The sequence below is a fragment of the Barbatula barbatula genome (genome assembly GCF_947034865.1).
Source record: "Barbatula barbatula genome assembly, chromosome: 13".
Classification (NCBI taxonomy): Eukaryota; Metazoa; Chordata; class Actinopteri; order Cypriniformes; family Nemacheilidae; genus Barbatula; species Barbatula barbatula.
In genome coordinates this window covers 20,064,356-20,084,928 of record NC_136776.1, presented here as the reverse complement: position 1 = coordinate 20,084,928, position 20,573 = coordinate 20,064,356, and the positions used below count along the sequence as shown (strand labels likewise).

Sequence of the window (20,573 nt, the reverse complement as noted above, 5' to 3'; positions counted from 1 at the left end):
CCCAACTTGGGTTATTTTGGTAACCCAGCGCTGGGTCCAATATGGACCGAGCCAACGCTGGGTTGTTTTAACCCAGCAGGGTTGGGTTATGGCTTTGACCCAGCATGTTGGGTTATATTTTTTACCCAAAATTGGGTTAAAAATAAACATAACTGCTGGGTTAACCTCAACCCAAAATGGGTTAAAAAATACAACTAGGTATTTTAATTTAAAAAATATTTTAATTTGAATATTAATAGTCTATTTGTGAAAAGTAAATGTTGTGTTTGTGTGTTGGGGTCTGAGAGAAGCGCATGGCAAATCAAGTAGGGAAAAAACTCGTTTATTTTACATTCAGCGATAAAAAACTGCATGAATTCTTTTTCCCTAAGAAATGGTCACAATAAAAATGTATTAATTGTAGTGTACAATTTCTCTAGTAGGAGTTTATCCAGTTTATTTTTACGCAATGTCAGCATCAGTTAACATTGTGTAAAAATAAACTGGATAAACTCCTACTAGAGAAATTGTCACAATAAAATCAATTGTAGAGTAAAAAATCAGTGACATTTTAACTTCTTTTACACTTTATAAACATCAGCATGTCAGAATCAATAAACATTCAACCAAAGCAACAAACTGCATATATTCTGTTTTCCTAAGAGAGAAATTGTCACAGAAAAATAAATTGTAAAAACATTGGCATTAAAACTATCACAACATGTTTAATTGTTTAATACTCTATGCACTTCTGCATAATGTCAGAATCAGTTAAAACTCAGCCAAAATAACAAACTGCACACATTCTGCTCTTCCTTAGAGAGAAAGGGTCAAGAACTTAATGATTTAAGAACTTAAATCATTATAAATTGAACTGGCAAAGCTGTTCTCACTGACAACAACTACTGTTTAGCAGCAGAAATAAAAGCACGTAGAATTCTTATTGATGGAGTTTCATCTCCAAGAAGTCCAAACACCACAGTCTGTAGAAACTGCCAGACGGGGGAGCATTGCTTGGGGTAATTGATATCCAAGACGTAGAAAGCTTTAAAGCAAACATCTACTGCTGCCAGCAATGTTTTTTGCTCAAGTGCTTCTCCATTTACTATAACAAAAGCCTGAAAGCACTCGTTGTCTCCCAGCATGAGAACATAGGGAAATTCGACTGTGCCTTTTGATCTCAGGTATTCAGCCATGTTGGTACCAATCTGAAAAATAAATGATGTGAGAACAGAGCTCAAATAATCTGAAGGGAATAAATAAAAAACTTGCTAAAATCCTTTTTGGAAGAACCCCGATATTACTATTTTCACATAGTTGATTTGGGCTCAAATTAATTTAAGATTTCTTGGGAAATGTGAAGGCAAAAAATTGCTTAAATGCTTGATTGCATTTTTTACTAGATTTATACACAGCTGAAGCTCACATTTTGACAGAGTGCTAATACATATGGAGAGCACAATGTCTTGTGACACCTTGATGTGCTTTTAGCAATGGCTGTTTACTTACCGGTTGTATGTCTATGAATGCCCTCCTGGTTTCAATAAAGGTTGGTTTGAACATTTTCCTTCCGATCTTATAAACTGAAGTTGGAAGGACTACAGGTAGGACAATTAAGGCAATGTCACTCTGATGGTCTGCAATTAAAATTAAACGAGTTCATGTAAACACTTAAAGTGCTAGCATCCTTAACATTTGACACCAAGGGTTACATTTTTTACAAAGGGCAAAATATAATTACCTGCTGACATAGTTTGTAAGTTGGACAGTAAATGAAGAGTCCATTTGGCCCGATGGATGGCTGTCTCTTTCATGTATTGTTCAACCTGACTTGCTGGCCAGATATTATTTTTCGAAGTCCAATAACAGGGATAAGCGAGGTCAGCGTGGAGTCGTCCAAAAGGTAGAGGGTTTCTTGGTCAATCTTCTCAGCTGTAAAAGAAGTTACATCCAGAACATGTTATATTCTGATGCGGCAATTACATGCTCTATTGTTAGTAAGTCTGTCATCTGCTAAATGAAAGTAGATACATTGAAACAGACCAAACTGAGGAAATTACAATCATGTAAAAACAAATGGCTACGCCACAGACTGTAACTTCAACTCCGATTTTTGTGCATATCCGATTAAAATTGAATTTAAATTATATATTGTCCAAACTATAGCAACTGTTCAGATCCGATGAGTGTCCCATGGTTGTCTTTCATTTTTGCAATATGTGATTTGGTGCCTATGGCAATGACAGGGAGCGTTGAACTTAATGCGTTGCTTTGCAAATCGATTGGTGCATGACATCGCAATACTCAGCACACTGCTCTCTGTGTCGCTCTTGCTTTATGATGATGTCAAACGCGTCCACACAGCTTCTTGAGGATACTCCTGCGTTACCCATACAATGCATTTACTTAATGTCACAACAAATACGCCAAAAGTCTGTCAAAATCCTGTGAACACTGTTCTCAATCGCGGATAAGCTCGGATAGACGAATTCGACACGAAGTACGTCACCGAGAGGATGCGAATGTGTTGTAGTGCTCTCATGGACGCACGTCTTAGCCTGACAGGGTAGAGAAGAATATGTTGATAAAAGTACTATTCTGGACCTTGACGGGCACAATTAGCATGATGTCTATGAGGTGGTATGGAATATCTCGGATGTGGATCTAAAATATCTTAATTTGTGTTCTGAAGATGCTAGGAGGTCTTGAATCGTGTAGAGCGTTATGTGTGTGACAAAACATTACCAAAAAAGTATTTTTGGATAAACTATCCCTTTTAATAACACTTTAACCTTGAAAAGCAGTGCATTGCTATAAACAACACTGTAAAATATTATACATTCACACTTACCTTCAAATGTGGGAATTAACTGGTCAAGTTTCCATTCTCTAAGCTTACTTTGTACAAAATCATCCATCTGAAAAAAAGAGTTACAAGACATTTTAGCATTCTAGACACATACATCTTAATCCTCAATTACATAAAGTGGCATGTAAATAATAATCTATATTAGATGCAAAACCCTCTAATTTAAGTCCGTCAGACGACATTTTGTTTAAACGAGCATTTTTTATCAGGCCCCTCCGTATACCAGCAGCATGCTAACGTTAGATTTAAAACTTTCGAATCGAAACACTGGCATCTAAAAACTTATATTAAATAAATAAATGGTAATGAAGTGAATGTCTGATATATTCAAGAAAAAGGAAAATGAACGTCATGATATAACGTTACGTAAGTTATCTTAATGGGTAAATCATGGCAGGTTGAACGTTTAAGACAGCCAAAAATATAGTATTCTCTTTGTGAACAAATAAATTGTGATGTAATGAATGAATAACTTCATAAAAATTGTCGAAAACTGAAAACTAGCTAGGCGGGAAATTATCGTGCTAACAGAAACTCAGGGCAGCAAGCCCAACTTGACCGTAAATAACCGCAATTATAACAAACGACTTATAATACAACAAAATGTATCTTAAATATAAAGTATAGAAATAGTTTTTTATAAAGTATAGAAAAAGTAATTTTACACCATCTTACCTTTTCTGGCCTCAAAAATTCATCGACGAGCCTCAGCTTCAGTTTTCGCGTCGTCTCACTTCCCTGAGCAGACTCCGTTTACTAATTGCGCAGCACATCCGCCAACAAAAAGTAGTCCTTAAGCCCGAAGCGTTGGGTTTCTTTTCGTCAAGAAAAGAACACTAAAAGGCTTATTTAAAAATATATTAGTGAAGCGTTTTCATTACATGTCCCAAGAAAGTTTAAAAGTTCCCTCTCACTTGTCCCTCCCACTGGTTACTGCGGGATACAGGCTGATTTAACCCCCAAAGTTCACCTCAGGCATTTTCACATTTATCGCTATTTAGTTGTTTTTTCCACAAACATATTTCTGCCAAAAGCCGCAATATTTTGTCAAGCGCCGCAAACGGTGGCGGAGTATTATCAACACTGAGGGAATCGTCGGAACCTTTTTAACGTAACGTGCCGTTCTCTTTAACGTCCGCATGAACAACCCAGCACTGTTGGGTTACGGTCGCCAACCCAAATTTGGGTCAAATCAACCAGTTTTCGTACCCAGCGGTCTTAACCCAGCGCTTGGGTTGAAAAAACAACCCAGCAGTTTTTAGAGTGTAAGACTAATATTAATATTGATTTTCATGTTAATAAATGTGCTGTGCAGCTACACTACTTCGGTGGAACGATGCGGATGGGAAAAATAAAAAGTCACTTCACACTTTTAGGAGCGTTACAATTAAATCAACCACAGGTAAAATCAATGGGTTGCCATCAAAAGAGAAAGTACAACATCTTCCTATTTTATCTATTTAAAGGGATCGTTTGGCCCCAAATTTTGTCATCTATTTATGACTCTTTCTACGGTGGAAAAGAAAGAAAGTTCTGGTTTGGGTCCATGCAATGGAAGTCAATTGGGTCCAATGTTGTTTGGTGACCAACATTCTTCAAACTATCTTCTTCGTTCTGCAGACGAATGAAATTCATACAGGTTTGAAATGACGAGTGTATGATGAAATCATTTGGGCACATGTACTTTATTAAATTGGTCGGCTGTGGGATTTCGGACAAGAAATATATATTCTTTATATCTCACTATTGGAGCTTTACCATTAGCTTTTTACAGTCACATTTTCAGATCTGTGAATCCCATATGAGAACTGAAAAACCCAGTCGATACAAAAATAAAAATGGAAACCTGAGCAGCCGCTGTTTCATCTATAATTGTCTGTTTCATTACTTCGAAAATGATTCTGAGTATTTTCCATCATTTTTTGTTTGAAAAGTATTTTAAATTTGAAAACTACCCTTTCAAGAAGTCTCTAAATAAAAGACAGTCTGTTCTTGTAGAGAACGTCTACGAGACATCTAGGCACGTCTGCAAGTTTGTACTCTGTTACCATTATTTTGACATTTCAGCCTGATAAATGTTATTAAAAAATCTAAACTACTGTACATTTGATCTTTTTTGATACATTACAGTTTCATATTTTCTGGTCATTCTCTCAAACAACCTCACAAAGTGCATCACGGGACGTACTTAAGCACTTTAAAAAGTTTTCAGGAATGCTAGACACTTGTTGTAATGTGACAATTAAAATGCAATATAACCATTAAAATCTAAAATCGAAAGCAGAGTTACTAACTAAATGAGCATTTCCATGCCATTGCCACCTTTTCCCTTTAATACCAGAACTACTTCTACCTTTAAATAATTTCTCAATTAAAACGTTGTTCGTTGCAAATGTGAACCTGCTTGTGAAAAACCCAGCAAAAGTCCTTCTTAAAATGATCTCACAGAATATTCTGTGAAAATGTAACAATATCTTCAATATTGACTGAATAATACCAAAATCTTAGTGAAATTGCTTGAAATTAATCTTTGGTGCTTGTTATAATAATCAATTTGATTATGAGATGTTAGTCTGGGTTTCCACAGGGTCACAGATGTTTACATGCTGACTAATAAGGCTAATGTAGATAAAAGCATTATGATTAATAAAATATCACAAATCTGGTTGAAAGGTTGGAGACATATAGCAAACAGGAAACAGACAAATGCTTTAATATTCACTGTTGTGTCTATTTACCTGCGCTGCGTGTCTGCACTAGTTAATAAAGATAAAGATATTAAATATAAATAAAGATATTAGAAGATGTAGCGGGAAAAGATCAATTACATAAATGTTCCTGAGAGCGCGTGTGATGTGATTCTCCATTGTAAAGACGCACGGCTCAATTTAAACAACCAAAATTGTCAAAAGTTTGTAATGGTACATTAGGCAATCCTGGCGGTCCACCTATTGAGGATGACTGCTATAGGCATTACTTACACACGTTCACACATATCAGACACATCGGACCAAGCTCAGAGCAAAGAATGGCAAACAGAAAGTCGAATAGAGGAAACACAAAGTGAAATGGAAGAAAAACGCTGTGTACAGTTCTGACCGTTTTGGTGACTAATGCCAGCGATTACAGCGAACATGATAAATGGATCTGATTAAACTGCAGTGGACGTGAACTCCCAGATGTCTCTCTCTCTCTCTCTCTCTCTCTCAGGTATTTGATTGGTGTGGTGTGACTAGGGTTTATGGGACGGCACGGGGGACTGCAGTAATTAAATTCTTACCTGTGGAGCCTCTGACCCACAGAGCCGAACCACAGCGGAACTGGGATGAGGGTCTTCACAGCATTGTGGCCCAACAGGTCTGTTAAAGCACCTTATAAATCCTATGAATAAGAAAACAATACCGTTGTAACTAACATTATCGTTCATCTCAATGTTTAAATGCAAGCGCTAATACACAGGGAAACAATCACAAAGCACAACTAGACGGCTTTTTCGTAGCAGTTATACTTTTTTTTTACTTTATTTATACAGTCATTCATACAGGAAAAAAATCTAAAAACAAAAAATGTTGAAGTATGTTTCTTGTACAAACTACAATGGTCAACCTTTGATGATCCGTTCATAAACAACGCCAAAGTGCTGTTTACTATTTTAGGACCGGTGCATTTCAAATAGACACTATAAATAATGTCTTTCTCCTGTCGGTCTGACTCTGTCTTCCCTTCAAGCAGTGTTTAAGGTCACGCTATAGCTAAATAACACCTTAACAACCATCAAACCATCAACCTCGCTTTAAATTGGCGAGAAATGCGTCCTTCAGAAGATCTCATTTTAGGCGCGACACCAAACTGCCACTGAATTCTGTAAGCGCCATGCGAATAAAGTGAAATTATAAGAGGCCTCTTGGAGTTATCGCATTCTCCTTCGCCCTTTATCTCTGGATCCCTCCATTTTGCGATGGGCAGCCAAGCAGCAAATTGTCTGTCAACCAACAAGTTACTTTTAACAGGGTGAAAGCTACTTCAAAAGATGAAGAGAAAAATAAGACAGTGAGAGAGAGAGAGATGTAATTAAAGTCTGTCCACACACAGCTTTGATAGGATAAAGCCAGCGGGATAAGATGCACAGGTCTACAGAGAAGACGTTTGAAACACACTAAATTTAGCGAGGAAGAACAGAACACACACCTCACTCTGAAGCATCATCGAGAGGGCGTCGGTACTCAATATTCTTGACAATGTTATCTTATCTTCATCCACACGCACTCGTACAACATCTTTCCCGAAAGGTCATTGCGGCGGTGAATTGTAAAATAAAGCAAAAAACGATAAAACGCAGAAAATGCTAATTTGTTCATTTTATACCAAACCGATCTCAGGATTTGTGACGGTTTTAAATTCGTATGAATTTGTACAATGTAAATTGGCTGGCGAGAAAGCGAATCTCACAAAAATGTACGAAAAAAGATGACGCGAGTTATGCCAGCTCATAAAATATTTATGAATTCACCTTGAGCGTGTTTACACACTAGCATGTGCTATATTCTTCTAATTCTGGGGGAAAATAGACTAGTTCGCTCCAAGTTTCTTTTGCTACAAACATTTAAAACAACTTTCGCAACTTTGTAAGCGAGATTGATTTTAAATGAATGGACGGCGTGGCAATAAATGCAAGACCAGGGTGTGTCAAACAAACATGAAAGGCAATTGTGTTTTTCTGTGTTACCGCCTTAAGGAAATTAGAATGTGGTCGTGTGCATCTTGCTTGGTGTCGAAGTGAATGTACTTACGGGACAAAGGAAAAAATCAATGGCGATTTTATCTCAAATGAAACGTAACCTCACGGGAATGTGGTTCCGCCCGCCTGCCTGTTGATTTGGGAAATGAGCCGCGTTCACGGTTCAATAAACACGATTTTCACAGACAGGCCTGTTGGTCAAAGAACGGTGAACCCGGTCTTGTGGGGGAACCGGTGTTCCTCGGTCAACACACCTGTTGGTCAAAAGAAGAAAATATAACATAGGTTATAAATCATCTTTTATAAGAGTGTGAACACTTTTTTGGTCAATTGACAAGGTCACATCCCACCCCTCCTCCATTCGATTATTCCCAGGACAATATTAGCATGCTGTACATATGTGCATCTCTCTCTCTCTCTCTCTCGTTTTATTACAACAACAATATAGCTATGAAATAGGAGCTGAACCCAGATCTGTAAATATTCATGGGAAGCACAGGTTCTATCTGTGTGCCATGTGCATTATACGGTCTTGTTTAATGCAGGACGTGCAAATGAAACCTGTATATTCCACCCAAGACATCCAGGATTATTATTCGCTCAACAGAGCAACAACTCTTCAACAAGTAGTGAAAAAATGCTTACTGAAAGAATGCACAGAAACATCGATGAAACCAAATAAAAAAGGCATTTTGAAAAAATCACAGTTAGCAGACCAGGTTCTACTCAGATATTAGTGAAAAAACTAAATTCGTTTTGCTTCTACGCTGGGCAGGGTGAGTAAGATGTTAGCTACGAGTCATGGTAATTTACTCCGGATATTAATTAGATATTGACATTTTCCTTGCATTTGTGCGGTAATGTTTTCCGTAAGAAGCTTAGCAAATGGCAAATGTGTTGTGCTAATAAACTAATCCTCCGGCTGTCTGCTCAACCCCCTCCATGGTGGGTGATTTCTTTGAATTGGAAGTAAGCTTAAGCCGAAGGCACTATGACTTAATATAAACCCATATTTTTGCATTGGTCTTAGAGAATACTTGAGTTAAAGAATATATTAATCTATTTGTCTCACTATACTCTATACTGTCTCACTTTAAACCTGCAATCCAAGCGTCACCAAACCGTTCACACCAACCACACGAACCATCTCAAAGTAGATTTGGCTAATACCATCATCAAGCAGGCGAGGTGTCATATCCGTCTCCCCTGACCTATGCTTGAAGTCTCTGAACTCTGAAGGACTGCGGAGACCGCACCAAGACTTTAATTGGTGCGAGAGACTCGAAAGCTTTGAATAATAGATACCAAACCCATCGAGACGTTGAAGGAAAACACAGATGTTCCTTAGCTACAGGGACTGCTGCATTATATATGCAAAGCTGTCATTAAAAATGAGAGGAGAGGAGAACGCTGTGACTGTTTTTGTTTTCTGCATTTATAATGGGGTGCACAAGTCTAACACCCTCATAGAGAACGGTTTCTGTTGAAGCGTTTTGCTGGTTTCTAATTGAATTCATTTTTGTGTTTTTCAACACAAATTATGAGCATAGCATGAATGAACATAATGAACAACGGAAGACAACGGCAGTGTTTGGGACATAATGCTGGTAAACTGGTTTGTGTAATGAGCTCCTTAAATCCGGTATCATTTAGCATTAGTTTAAATGTTTCCGACTATCCAAGGCTTGAGAACGTGTCAGCCAGGCGTGTGAGGCTTCTGGTAGCTTAGGTTTTAATCCCGGGCTCGAGCATCCAGCTGACCGCACGTGTGTTTAAGATCAGATTTTCAGTTTAGAGAGAGCTGAACATGTTTTATTTGACTGAAGCAGGTATTGTTATCTAACATGTTTTTCGATAGTAGCAGCTACATATCTTGTATGGTTCCCATTGCTTGACTGGTTGAGAATGGCACTAACAATGCCAAGGTTGTGGGTTCGAAACCTAGGGAACGTTTTTACCACACTGAAAAAAACTGTAATGTTACAGAATTTCACAGCTTTATTTTCCAGACTTTTCACATGTTTTTGAAATACGGTAAAAATGTAAAATGACAAAAATACTGCAAAATTACAGCAAAAAATGTAAAACTTAACTTGACGTTTTTCTTTCTTTTATGGTAGTTTTCTGGCGCCTCTGAATCATGAAATATTGCTGGATTTGATTGCATTTGATTGCAAATAATGAGATTAATAAACTGTTTAAGTAAATAAATTCATTTATTCCTAAAGAGGAGGATTCTTAAAAAAAGGTAAATGTCTGAAATGCAGTGAAAATTGTAGAGTTTGAATTTTTTTGGATGGCGCACATTTATTCAGTCGGTTATTCATTCAAGCATTTGACAGATGCAAAAAAGTCTTAAAACAAACAAATGTGAACGTGTACCATCTATTAACCTAAAAATACCTACGAATATAAATTAGAGTAGACCGCAACTATTAAACATAAACACACACGCAACCTCCTAGGTGCATCACACACTACAGTCCGATTCCTTTTCAATTTATTTCTTGATTCGTTCTTCATTACAAAAGATTGAAACGATACATCAATGCATTTTAAATCTATGCATCAACGGGCTTGAACGTGCGGTAATTGGAATAAACACAACAAAAAACATCCACAACAAAGTCCGTCACACGCTTGAGAACCTGAACTATATACAGTATACGTATACAAGTGCAATGTCGACATGAAACAGTTTCACATATTTATGATTTCGACAGAAAGGAAGAAAGGATGCGAGAGTATAAAAGGGGAGTGTGGGGGCATACGTGACACATGGTTGAACTTTTACCCTCTTTTGTTACCTCGCTCTCTGGCTCTTTGCACAAAGCTCTCTCGCCTCACGGATTGACGGAAATGGGCACTACCTCCACATTTCAAGTTTTGGTTATTTCTCCAGTCAGTGTTTCTTCTTTACTTTAAAAGGAGCATTCTGAAATGCGTGTGACATTTAAAAAGCAAAAGTCAGAAGAGATGTTAGGTATTCCTCCGACATATTTTTCGATTGATATTTAATACAGAGACTCTTTCACCCCTTGAGCATGTTGCATCTTACCTCACAGTTGAATTTCCGCAGCCTTGTTCTCCACTGTTGTACCACCGAAAGGCATCTCTGCTTTTCACAGGAGAGCGCCGACCCATCTGAATATTTCATATATAAGGGACGGTTCGAGCTCGAAATGACAATTCTGTCATTATATACAGCAGTCAACCTCATGTCGTGAAAGCCGTACGAGGTTATCTTGCGTTTGGGGAACACAAAGAGATCTTAAATAGACTGAAAGTGAATGGGTCAACAAACGTCCAAAGGACGAAAGAAGATATTTTGAGAAATCTCTCTGTGGTTTTGTGTTCATACAATGGAAGTCAATGTGGGACGATGTTGCGTGGTCACCGACATTCTTCAAAATATCTTCTTTTGTGTTCTGCAGAAGAGAGAAGGTCATGCAGGTTAGAATTTTGCGTTTCGATGAATAAAGGATGACAGAACTGTTGGGTAAACTATCCCTTCACCCCCAGCCTGTATGTCCTGGTCTGAAAACCTCAGAAGTGGATGTAAATGGTGCGTAAGAAGAGAAGTGCTTCCCTACAATCCACTGTAAACCGCATTCAGCTTTCACTTTTACTTAATAAACGGCCACGTTTTACACAATGCATTAAAAATAGTCCTGCCCTACAGTTATTCTAGTTTAATATCCTCCGTCACTCTGAAATACACAATGCAGAACATTTCATGTTGACTTTAAATACACCTTATGCACCTGCAATTTAGTTTTGTCAATTTGTTTCCTCTTTTTCCTACACTCACGCTTGCTTTCTGAGAAGTAAGCATTTACAGCGCTAGAATTTTAGCTCAACAATAAATCACGGTGTGTATAAAGCAGGCAAATACGTTTCCCTCTGAAACCTTTATGGGTCCTCTGTAAAATAGTTGTTTGCGCCTTACGCAATGTTTGCAATATCTTCTTACCAGCTTGACCATATATCTTCACAGACTCTCATTAAAACCGCTGGCTTCTTCCAAAGCATCTATAGTGTCTCGATTTAATTACCGTGGTCTATAAGTCCTCCTCTTCTGAGGGCTGGCCCATATTTTCCTCCTGACTCCTTATGATTCTTCATGCATAACCCGGCTGCTAGTAATGAACATGCTTGTGAGCAGAATGTATTTACAGGCCATGACCGGGGTTGGTGGTTTGATCCCAAAGCTGCTGAAATACAACAAGAAATATTTCAGAACATTCACATTTTGTCAAGTTTCCAAATGTGGATCTTTGGTTTTAGAGGCATAGTTCACTAAAAAAATGATGTCATAATTTACCCACCCCATGTGATTTTTAAGCTGTATGACTTTCTTTCTCATTTCGAAGAACATTGGTAACCAAAAACCTTTTGCTCTCATTGACTTCTGTTGTATGGAAAAAACCACAGAGACATTTTTCCAAATATCTTCTTTTAAAGAAAGAGTCAGATGCAGGTTTTGAAATAAGCGTGAATAAATAATGACGGAATAGTCTATAATAATTTTCCAGTACGGCACTCGGCATGTTTATTTAATACAACCCGTAATCAATATGTCAAAATGTTAATGACTATTAATGTCTCCATGGTAAGCCCTCAACCATACATTTTTATGAACAATTGCAAATTGCCTGAGGATTTCAAATCCCTTTAAAATGTACTAAACGAATTCGTTCGTATTAGCTAATAGTCAGGAACCGTATTTATGGTGCATTAGCTCAAAATGCGAAAAGTTTCTCGTCTGAAAGAGAAAAAAAAGAAAGACTTGCATTGGTTTTGTGTCCATGTAATAGAAGTCAATGGGTACTGTTGTTGTTCGGTTACCAACATTCTTCAAAATATCTTATTTTGTGTTCTGCAGAAGAAAGTTAGTCATACAGGTTTTAAGGGTGAACAAATGATGACAGAATTTACATTTTTGGTCGAACTATCCCTTTAAATTCATGTCAGTATATACAATATAACATAAACAATGTACATGCAAGATCCAACTTCAGCAAATATGTGTGAACTAGAACTGCAAGACAAATGACACTAATGAAAACATATTAAAAATATAATAAATAAAAAATGTAACGAATATTTTTACAAACCCTAAAAAAGTGAACGTTTCTCTTCTGATCGAATCAGCTGTGTGTGTATAAAGTAGTAACCCGCAGGTAAGGCGAGCCGCTTTGACAAATGAACATAGGAGTGTTAACTTATCAAAGCCTCAGACTCCATCGACAGCAAATTACGTTTTCAGCCAGCAGAAATGACCAGCTTATTAAAACCCGTCCGCAGTAATGACATTTAAATAAATAAACGGAGAGAACGGAGAGATGCTGTAACTGTATAATTGGAGACATCCCCTCGGGCGACCGCAGCGGTAAAACTCACACTCGGTGAATTTGGAGGAAGTCAGGATGGAACGATTAGAGGCTCCTGACAAATTGCAAGCGCCACTTGATCGCACTCCTAAATGGAGCTCTTGTAGATTTGCCAATAAGGCCAGCGCTGTGAGTTTGAACCCGTGCTTGTGTTCGGTTTGTTGTGTTTGTTTCCTTTCCCGGAGACAAGATTTTGGATCTGTTCGATTTAGCATCACAACACATGTAAAAGGACTTTTCAAAAGCAGATACAGAGCAAACACAACAATAAAGTACCATTTGTTTACATCATTTAAAGTTCCAGTGTATGAAATTTAGCTGCATCTAGTGGCGAGGTTGTGAATTGCAACCAACTGCTCACTCCACCCCTTCCTCCCTTTCAAAGCACTACAATGACTATAACAGGGCTAAGATGTCGTCACCTTTTCGCATCTTTGCCGAATGAGATCACGTATTTACGAAACACGCTCTGTACAGCAGTTTGTCCGATTGGGGCTACTGTAGAAACAACATGGTGGATTCCATGTAAGGGGACCCGCGGTGTATGTAGATAGGAAAAGCTCAATATAAAGTATTAAAAACATACGTATCATTATGTAAGATCTTAATACACTTCTGAAGACGTGCATATTATATTCCATTTCAGTCGATAGATTCTCCAAAATATTACACACTGGACCTTTAAAGAATAGTAAGACTACACGAGTGGTATTCTAGTGAGCCTACAGTATGCGATTTGTCTTTCCTCCTCATTTATTCTTGTTTATTCCTTATTGCCATTCAAACAAGACTAAACGTGGCGAGAGGCTAAAAGTCAGCAGTTTACGGCCTCATTAGCCGCAACCTTCCAATTTCGGCGAGGGCACGACACCCAACAGTAAAGCAAACCATGAGAAATCTCACACTTACCCTGCCAGCATCCCACCCCCAACTCTACACCAGTGTGTGGATATCTAATTAGGAATATTTTTTCACGCGATGCAGTCAACAGGGCGTTTAACATCCCTCTTAAGCAACACAGAAACGCCTCGTGGGAATCTCAAAACGACGAATCCATTCCAAACATTCAAGAAAGTCAAGCATGCTAAAATATAGCTTGCTTTCCCTGAGGCGACGCACAGCTGGTCTTAATCAATCTGGACACTGGGCACAGCAGCCAATCATTATCAAGATTATTTTCTTGATTTGTGTTGCGGTGGGCGGTATAATGAAAATCTTAAATCAAGTTCTAGGATGATATATAACGGTAAAGGCATATATATATTATGATATGGTTATGCTCTGAATGCACCTCCATCAACAAGCTGCACCTTGTTCTTACATGCAACGGATAAACACACACGTGCAATCGCCCAAGTGGATTGCACCGGACACATGATGACTTACTACCCACCCAAAGGGTTTTCTTTGGAAAGCAATCATTACCTTGGAATACAGACAACCAATTACTAATCACAGCTGTCATATTGACCACCCGTCTCGAAGAACCCCTAATGGTCCCGTACCGTACAGCCGTCTTTAAAGGAAATCAATACACCAGAAGAGCGCTTTGCTCAAAGCGCGTGCCGCAATCCTTACAGTGCTATCAGAACGGGCGGTCAGTTAAGGAGAAGAGATCCAGGCCATTCTTCAAACGAGAACACATCTCAGATACTTCATCTCCGAGGTCTGGTTTATTGCAGTGCGCCAGCAGGTTTGCCCATGAGCACCTGCTGGGGCAGTTGTGTGACTACTGTGGAATGATCTTTGTCTTTGTGCTTCTCTATTAAACATAATGAGCGTAAGTGCCTGCTGTTAATGATAGCCTACCCGCTTCACTCGGAATGAACGAGTAAATACGGCATCCTGCTATTGGCCTGTTGTTTTCTTTGTTATACATGTTTTGAATGCGGCAGGTCGCCTTTGGCTTTCCCCTTTGAGGAACTGGAAAGGCACTATTCTTTATAAGGCAGCAATGTAACAGTGTGAACGTGGAAAAGTACTATATAAATTAAATGTACTCTGAATGCACAGTATGTCGCTTTGTTAAGCATCTGATAAATGCATTTTGAAAGTACCTGGCAAATACATAAATTAAATATTATATTAATGGTAAAATATGCATTACTAATAATAGTAAATCACAAATTAGTTTTTAAAAAGTATTTCCATATATTATTATTATTTCATATATTTTAAATAATAATTTATATGATGATATATAATTAAAAAAAATATTAAAGTTTTTTCTTTTAATATATTAAGTACGTTTATTATTATTAATAACAACAATAATAGTTCATGTTTATATTAATACACACAATTTTGTGTGGATGATGTATCAAACATAATAAATCGAAAATGTATTTTGAATATAAAATACCTCCCTGGTGCAGAGTTGGGAGAGCGCCGCCCATGGGTTGCCAGATCTATAACATCAAAGTTTTTTTTCTGTAAAACCAAAAACAAGCATTTCAGAAAAAAACGAAGCGTATCAAGTGACGTTTCGTAAAAGACGGCGAGGCTAATCGTTTGCAATTTGTCTGCTTTCTTCAAGCGCTCCATTTCCAGAGCTCATCTGCTCTTGTTTGAATTGAGCTAGGCTGTGAGGACACTTGATTTGCATCCTAGCTGTACAAACGATTTTGTCTCTTGATACCGACATGCACACGAACAAAGCCGGCAATCACCGCCGTGCACGACACCGAGGAATGGGCAAGTACGCAGAAATGGAGGCTTTGAATATCATAAGAAATAAATTATTGTCAATTCACCACAAGTATGGGTTTCGCAAACACAAAAACACAAACTCTCTCTCTCTCTCATGCTTGTTCTCCGAGTGGCCTTGAAAAGAATGTGCAGCTATTAGCAGGCCACTAGGACCACATGCAGTTAGCCGAGTAGCCTTTAGTGGCCTCAGACCCCGCACAGCAAGCTATTATGCTTGCTTAAGGTTGCGGCCTTTGTTATTATATGTTTTGGAGCGCAAACAGAAAGTAAATGAAAACTACATCTCAAAGCAAGCTCTCGCTGGGATGCCATGGCCATTAAACGTTTTTTTTTCTCTAGGCAATCTTTGAAAACATCACATGCAGGGAGTGAGCGATCAAAAGCATTGTAGCAATCTTTAAGCCTCTGACAATAGCTAGCTGTACAAAACATAACCAGTATCCATATTCATACACAGATGAGCTAGCTCGATCTAAAACATTAGATATGTAAATGAAAAGTTCACCTAAAAATGTAATTCTGTTATTCTTTACTTATATTTAAGTGACATTTTATCCTCCAATATCCTAGCCTTTCAATGCTCGCCTTCAAAGTTAAGACAAAGCGCTCTTTCTCTCGGTCTCACAACGGTGGCTGAATTGTTGAGTTTCCTCATAGCAGGTTCATTATTCATTCATAAGACTCCATAAGACCCCCTTACGCTCCCCCGTCTGATTTATTGGCACCCAAACGTCGGTAATCAAGGCAGTATTTTATATCCGCATCCGAACTGCAAAATCTCGGCACGTTTCCTACAGACCCTTTCATTTCTCCACTGAGAACCCCACCGCCACCCCTCCATCCCAACACACATCAATGCTTGAGAGGTCCACCGGCTCCCTGTGAAGGTTTTTGCCGAAGAACAAAAAAAGGACCGAATTAAAACACTGTAATGAGGTCGGTCCAGGTCTCTGCATTGTTCAAGAACCTAATTATCAAATTCACCATAGAGGAATTTATACCGCTCGATATTTCTGTTTCAAAGGCTACCTCGCAGCTCCCGAGTTAGGAAGTATAGTAAAGGTCATTAAACGTTATAAGTGACTAATTTGAAACGCATTACAAAAGCACACAAAAAGCGCTCCTAACATGTAGAAGAAAAAAAATAGCGAGTGAAACGTCCAAAAAAGAACATTTAATGTTCAAAACTATTTCCTAGTCCTAGTCTAAGTCGTAGCAGATTCACAGCGAAAAGTTTATAGTATATTTTGAAATTGAGCTTCCATTTATGAATTTGATAGAAATGTCAGTTTGACGACGTCATTTGACGTCAACCTATGCAAATACACAGGAAGTAGACTTCCTGATTCACAACAGAAAACGTGTACAAATATTTATAATTTGAGTTTCTGTTTTGCGATGTTGCTCGAAATGTCACTTTGACGTTATTTGACATTAACCTACGTAAATATACAATAAGTACGAATAGTATAACCTCGATTCACAACGGAAAGTTATCAAATATATAGTTAATTTGCGCTGTTCTTTACCCTTCTGCTAGAAATATCTGTTTGACATAATTTAACATCAAGGTAAAGATAAATACGAAAAGAAACCTGCTATTTTACGATTCAAACAGAGATGGCGATGAAGTAAAAGTTAGTTTTTATGATATTTTTTAGAAACTTTTATTTATATTTAATGCTTATTTTATCATTTCGTTATTTCTATATTTTTACGAATATTGTTTTGTTGTAGTATCCTGGGATTGCCCCGTCTGTGAACAAGATGTCAAAAGGCTGCAATATAAATATGCATAAACCGCCTATATATAAATGCAAATCTACCCTGTAATCAGTTTTACCATGTGACCTTCCTAGAACTGAAATATTGACGTACAACATGAGTGGAGTAGAGATGAAACCAATCTGTGCTTGCCATTAATCTGTAATTAAAGATCAGGCGTATCTATTCAAGAGCCTTCGTTTTTATATACTGTATCATCTCATGCACATTAATTTCACATCTTGCATTTCAACAGGTTTCAGGCTGCTTTATTTCAATATGAGAGTTAACATAATAGCGCTGCATTTTTACACGGCTTTGAAATTCAATTGCAAATCATTAGAAATATGTTTTCTCATGGTCCAAACAGAGCAGTTTTACTGAGGGGTCTGTATCAAACCACCTTCATTAAAACTAAGGTCATCGCAGATGTTCTGCATCATCGTAGCTAATGCACAGACAAACTGCATTTGTAAGACTAATACATTTTAAAGCGAATTATTTCCTTTATGACTGAAGCACTTGTTGTCAAACACATGAGCTGTGTCTGTTTTAATTATAGGTTACATTATTATTATTGAAAAATTAATTGTTTTTAAAATGCCAGGTTATTTTTGCCGTTGGTAAGATGGAATGTAAAGGAAATCAAATTTGTGAATACATTTGATTGAAATACCTTTAGATCTGCTCCACTTGTGAAGACATCTGATCTCATGGGCCTGATGTTAGTATGATGAAATGATGTTGGAGTGATGAGCTGTAAAGTCCAAAACATGTTCAACCATGTCAGATTTGTATTATATTAATAGTTATATCAAAATATAGATATTTTTAAAGTATACTTGTTTTTGGTCCTATGTATTTGGCGACCCTGCTGTTTATCAGTGTAGTACAACCCCCTGTGCTGGTTGTTTCATTCTTTCGTTCCCTCGAGCTGTACACATCTAAGGAAAAATTGCCCATTACAAATTGTGAACAAAGAGGAAAGAGAAATGGAACCAAAAGGGAAAATGTGAACCACGAAACGTGATCACTTCATTGATCATGGTGTGTGAGGAAAGTTTCCAAACAACATTCATTATGAAAAAATAACACTCTCACCGCTCAAATGCAGGCTGGCATGATGGACAAGATGCTTTCTGTGTCATTTTTGTATGATTTAAAGTGGTACACACGCTTAAACATTCTAAAAGTCGCCTGTAATACTTAATCCAGTCATTCAAAACGAAATACAGTTTTCACAAACCGATCGATAAGATAGTCAAGCCCGACTCTTTTCTGTTCGTCGTGTGGCAACACGGAAACATGTCTAATTATAGAAGAAAATCGGTTGTAAATAACCGTTTTATGTTGCCAGATTTCATCTGTGGAAAGGAGACTGAAAGCCACATTGTCTCCAAGCACATATACATGAATTAGTTACATATGATTTTATGTGCGCACACACTCTATCCTCTGGTTATAATTGGACGTCTTGCCATTGGGGTCCATCACTCACGTTTGCATGAAATCTATAAAGACTAATTAAACGAAATGTCAAAGGTTAAACATGTCGAAGGCCTCCTCCTGCAGCATTCCTGTTGTATTCTCATCCGTTTGGTATGAGTATTTCCTTGAATGTTGACCGCCGAGTTTTCTGGGATGCGATGAGTAGTCCGCGCCGTTTACATCTTAATTACGTGTCACTGTATAAAGATTGAAGGAAACCGCAAAGGGTCCAAACTGTAGCTGTTATTACTGAACTCGAAAACATACAATCTGTGTAACAAAGAGTTAAAACTTGTATTTTTTTAAATGATCGTTTTTTAGCTGTCGAGTAAACAAGGGAAGCACGTTAAAACGACGCCAGTGGGGCATGTTGTCAGAAAAGGTCAATAGGTGTCAGGATCCTACACGAAAAAACAGACTTGCATATAGATCTGTGTACTACAAAATGCATATATAGGTTGATATTAAACATATAAACAAATGAAACAGTACGTTCAAAACACTCCAGGAGAAGATAAACAGTGCTGATAAAATAATTTGTTTTTTTTCTAGCATGAAAGAATAGAGGATGGTAACTGTTTGACGATAAAATCAACAAGTTCTGTATTCATCATTAAATCAAGAACCCCTGAGAGCTTTCTGAGAGGTAAAAAATGGCCATTATATGATTTGTGAAACCGCCAAAGTTAATGGATTTAATTACAGAGTGCCGTAAAACCAAAGTGCTTTGAGCAATGATGCCGCCTATAGAGTAAAGAATGATTAACTGCTTTGATTTGACCCTTTTCCCTTTCATCTCGTTTATTTCGACTTCACAAGCATTGCTAATGTAATCTCGCATGGAAACTGTACATCTCGCATGGAAACTGTACGATCGATGCAGACAACACAGCCAACAAAAAACATACTTTTGTCTAACTTCGTTGAGCAAAAAACACTCTTTGAATATGAAATTCTTATAAATAATCTGCAACTATTTTTTATGTGTGACTCACTTTCAATGCCGTAATTGTGAAAAGGGCCTATTACTCACCCTCAAGTTGTTCCAAGCCGTATACATTTCTTTGTTCACAAAGAAAGATATTTGGAAGAATGTTCGAAAATGAGATTCCTGCCTCCCATAGTAGAAAGAATTATTGTATAGTTTTTGTTATGTTAAACACAAGGGAAGATTTTTTGAAGAATTTAGGAAAACAAACAGATCTGGGGCAACTTTGACTACCATATTAATCCAAATATCTCTCGTTGTGTTTACCTAAACAAAGACATGTGTACAGGTTTGGACCAACTTGAGGATTTATGACATAATTTTCTTTTTTTTGGTGAAATATCCCTTTAAGGATCACCTTGGGGAAGACATCCGAGAAATGATAGATGAGCTTTGTTTTAACACTCAGAATTAAACTGTAGCAGAGGATTAGAATTCCACCTTTACTCGCGATTAAACTGAATCGGTCCGTTTCATTGATTTGAGGAATCCATCAATGGCGGCAAATGAGTAATAAGACAACACCACCGAGGAGCCCATCAGTTCCTGTGCGCAGTCGTGCACTTCATTGCAGTTCCAGACCGACCGCAGAGAGGAAATGAATCAGAAAAGGGGAGCAAGTCCATTACCCTACAGGCGGACATA

At 37.8% G+C, this 20,573-nt stretch overlaps 1 long non-coding RNA gene across 1 annotated transcript; it reads right to left on the bottom strand.

Moving 5' to 3' along the window:
• Nucleotides 1–303: 303 nt before the first annotated feature.
• On the bottom strand, nucleotides 304–3,760 carry LOC306902600. Its single transcript, XR_013787463.1, has 5 exons — nucleotides 3,524–3,760; nucleotides 2,831–2,897; nucleotides 1,721–1,911; nucleotides 1,489–1,616; nucleotides 304–1,187 (listed from the first exon to the last, which is right to left on the bottom strand). It is a non-coding gene; the product is annotated as an uncharacterized lncRNA (long non-coding RNA).
• Between the last annotated feature and the right edge of the window lie 16,813 nt (nucleotides 3,761–20,573).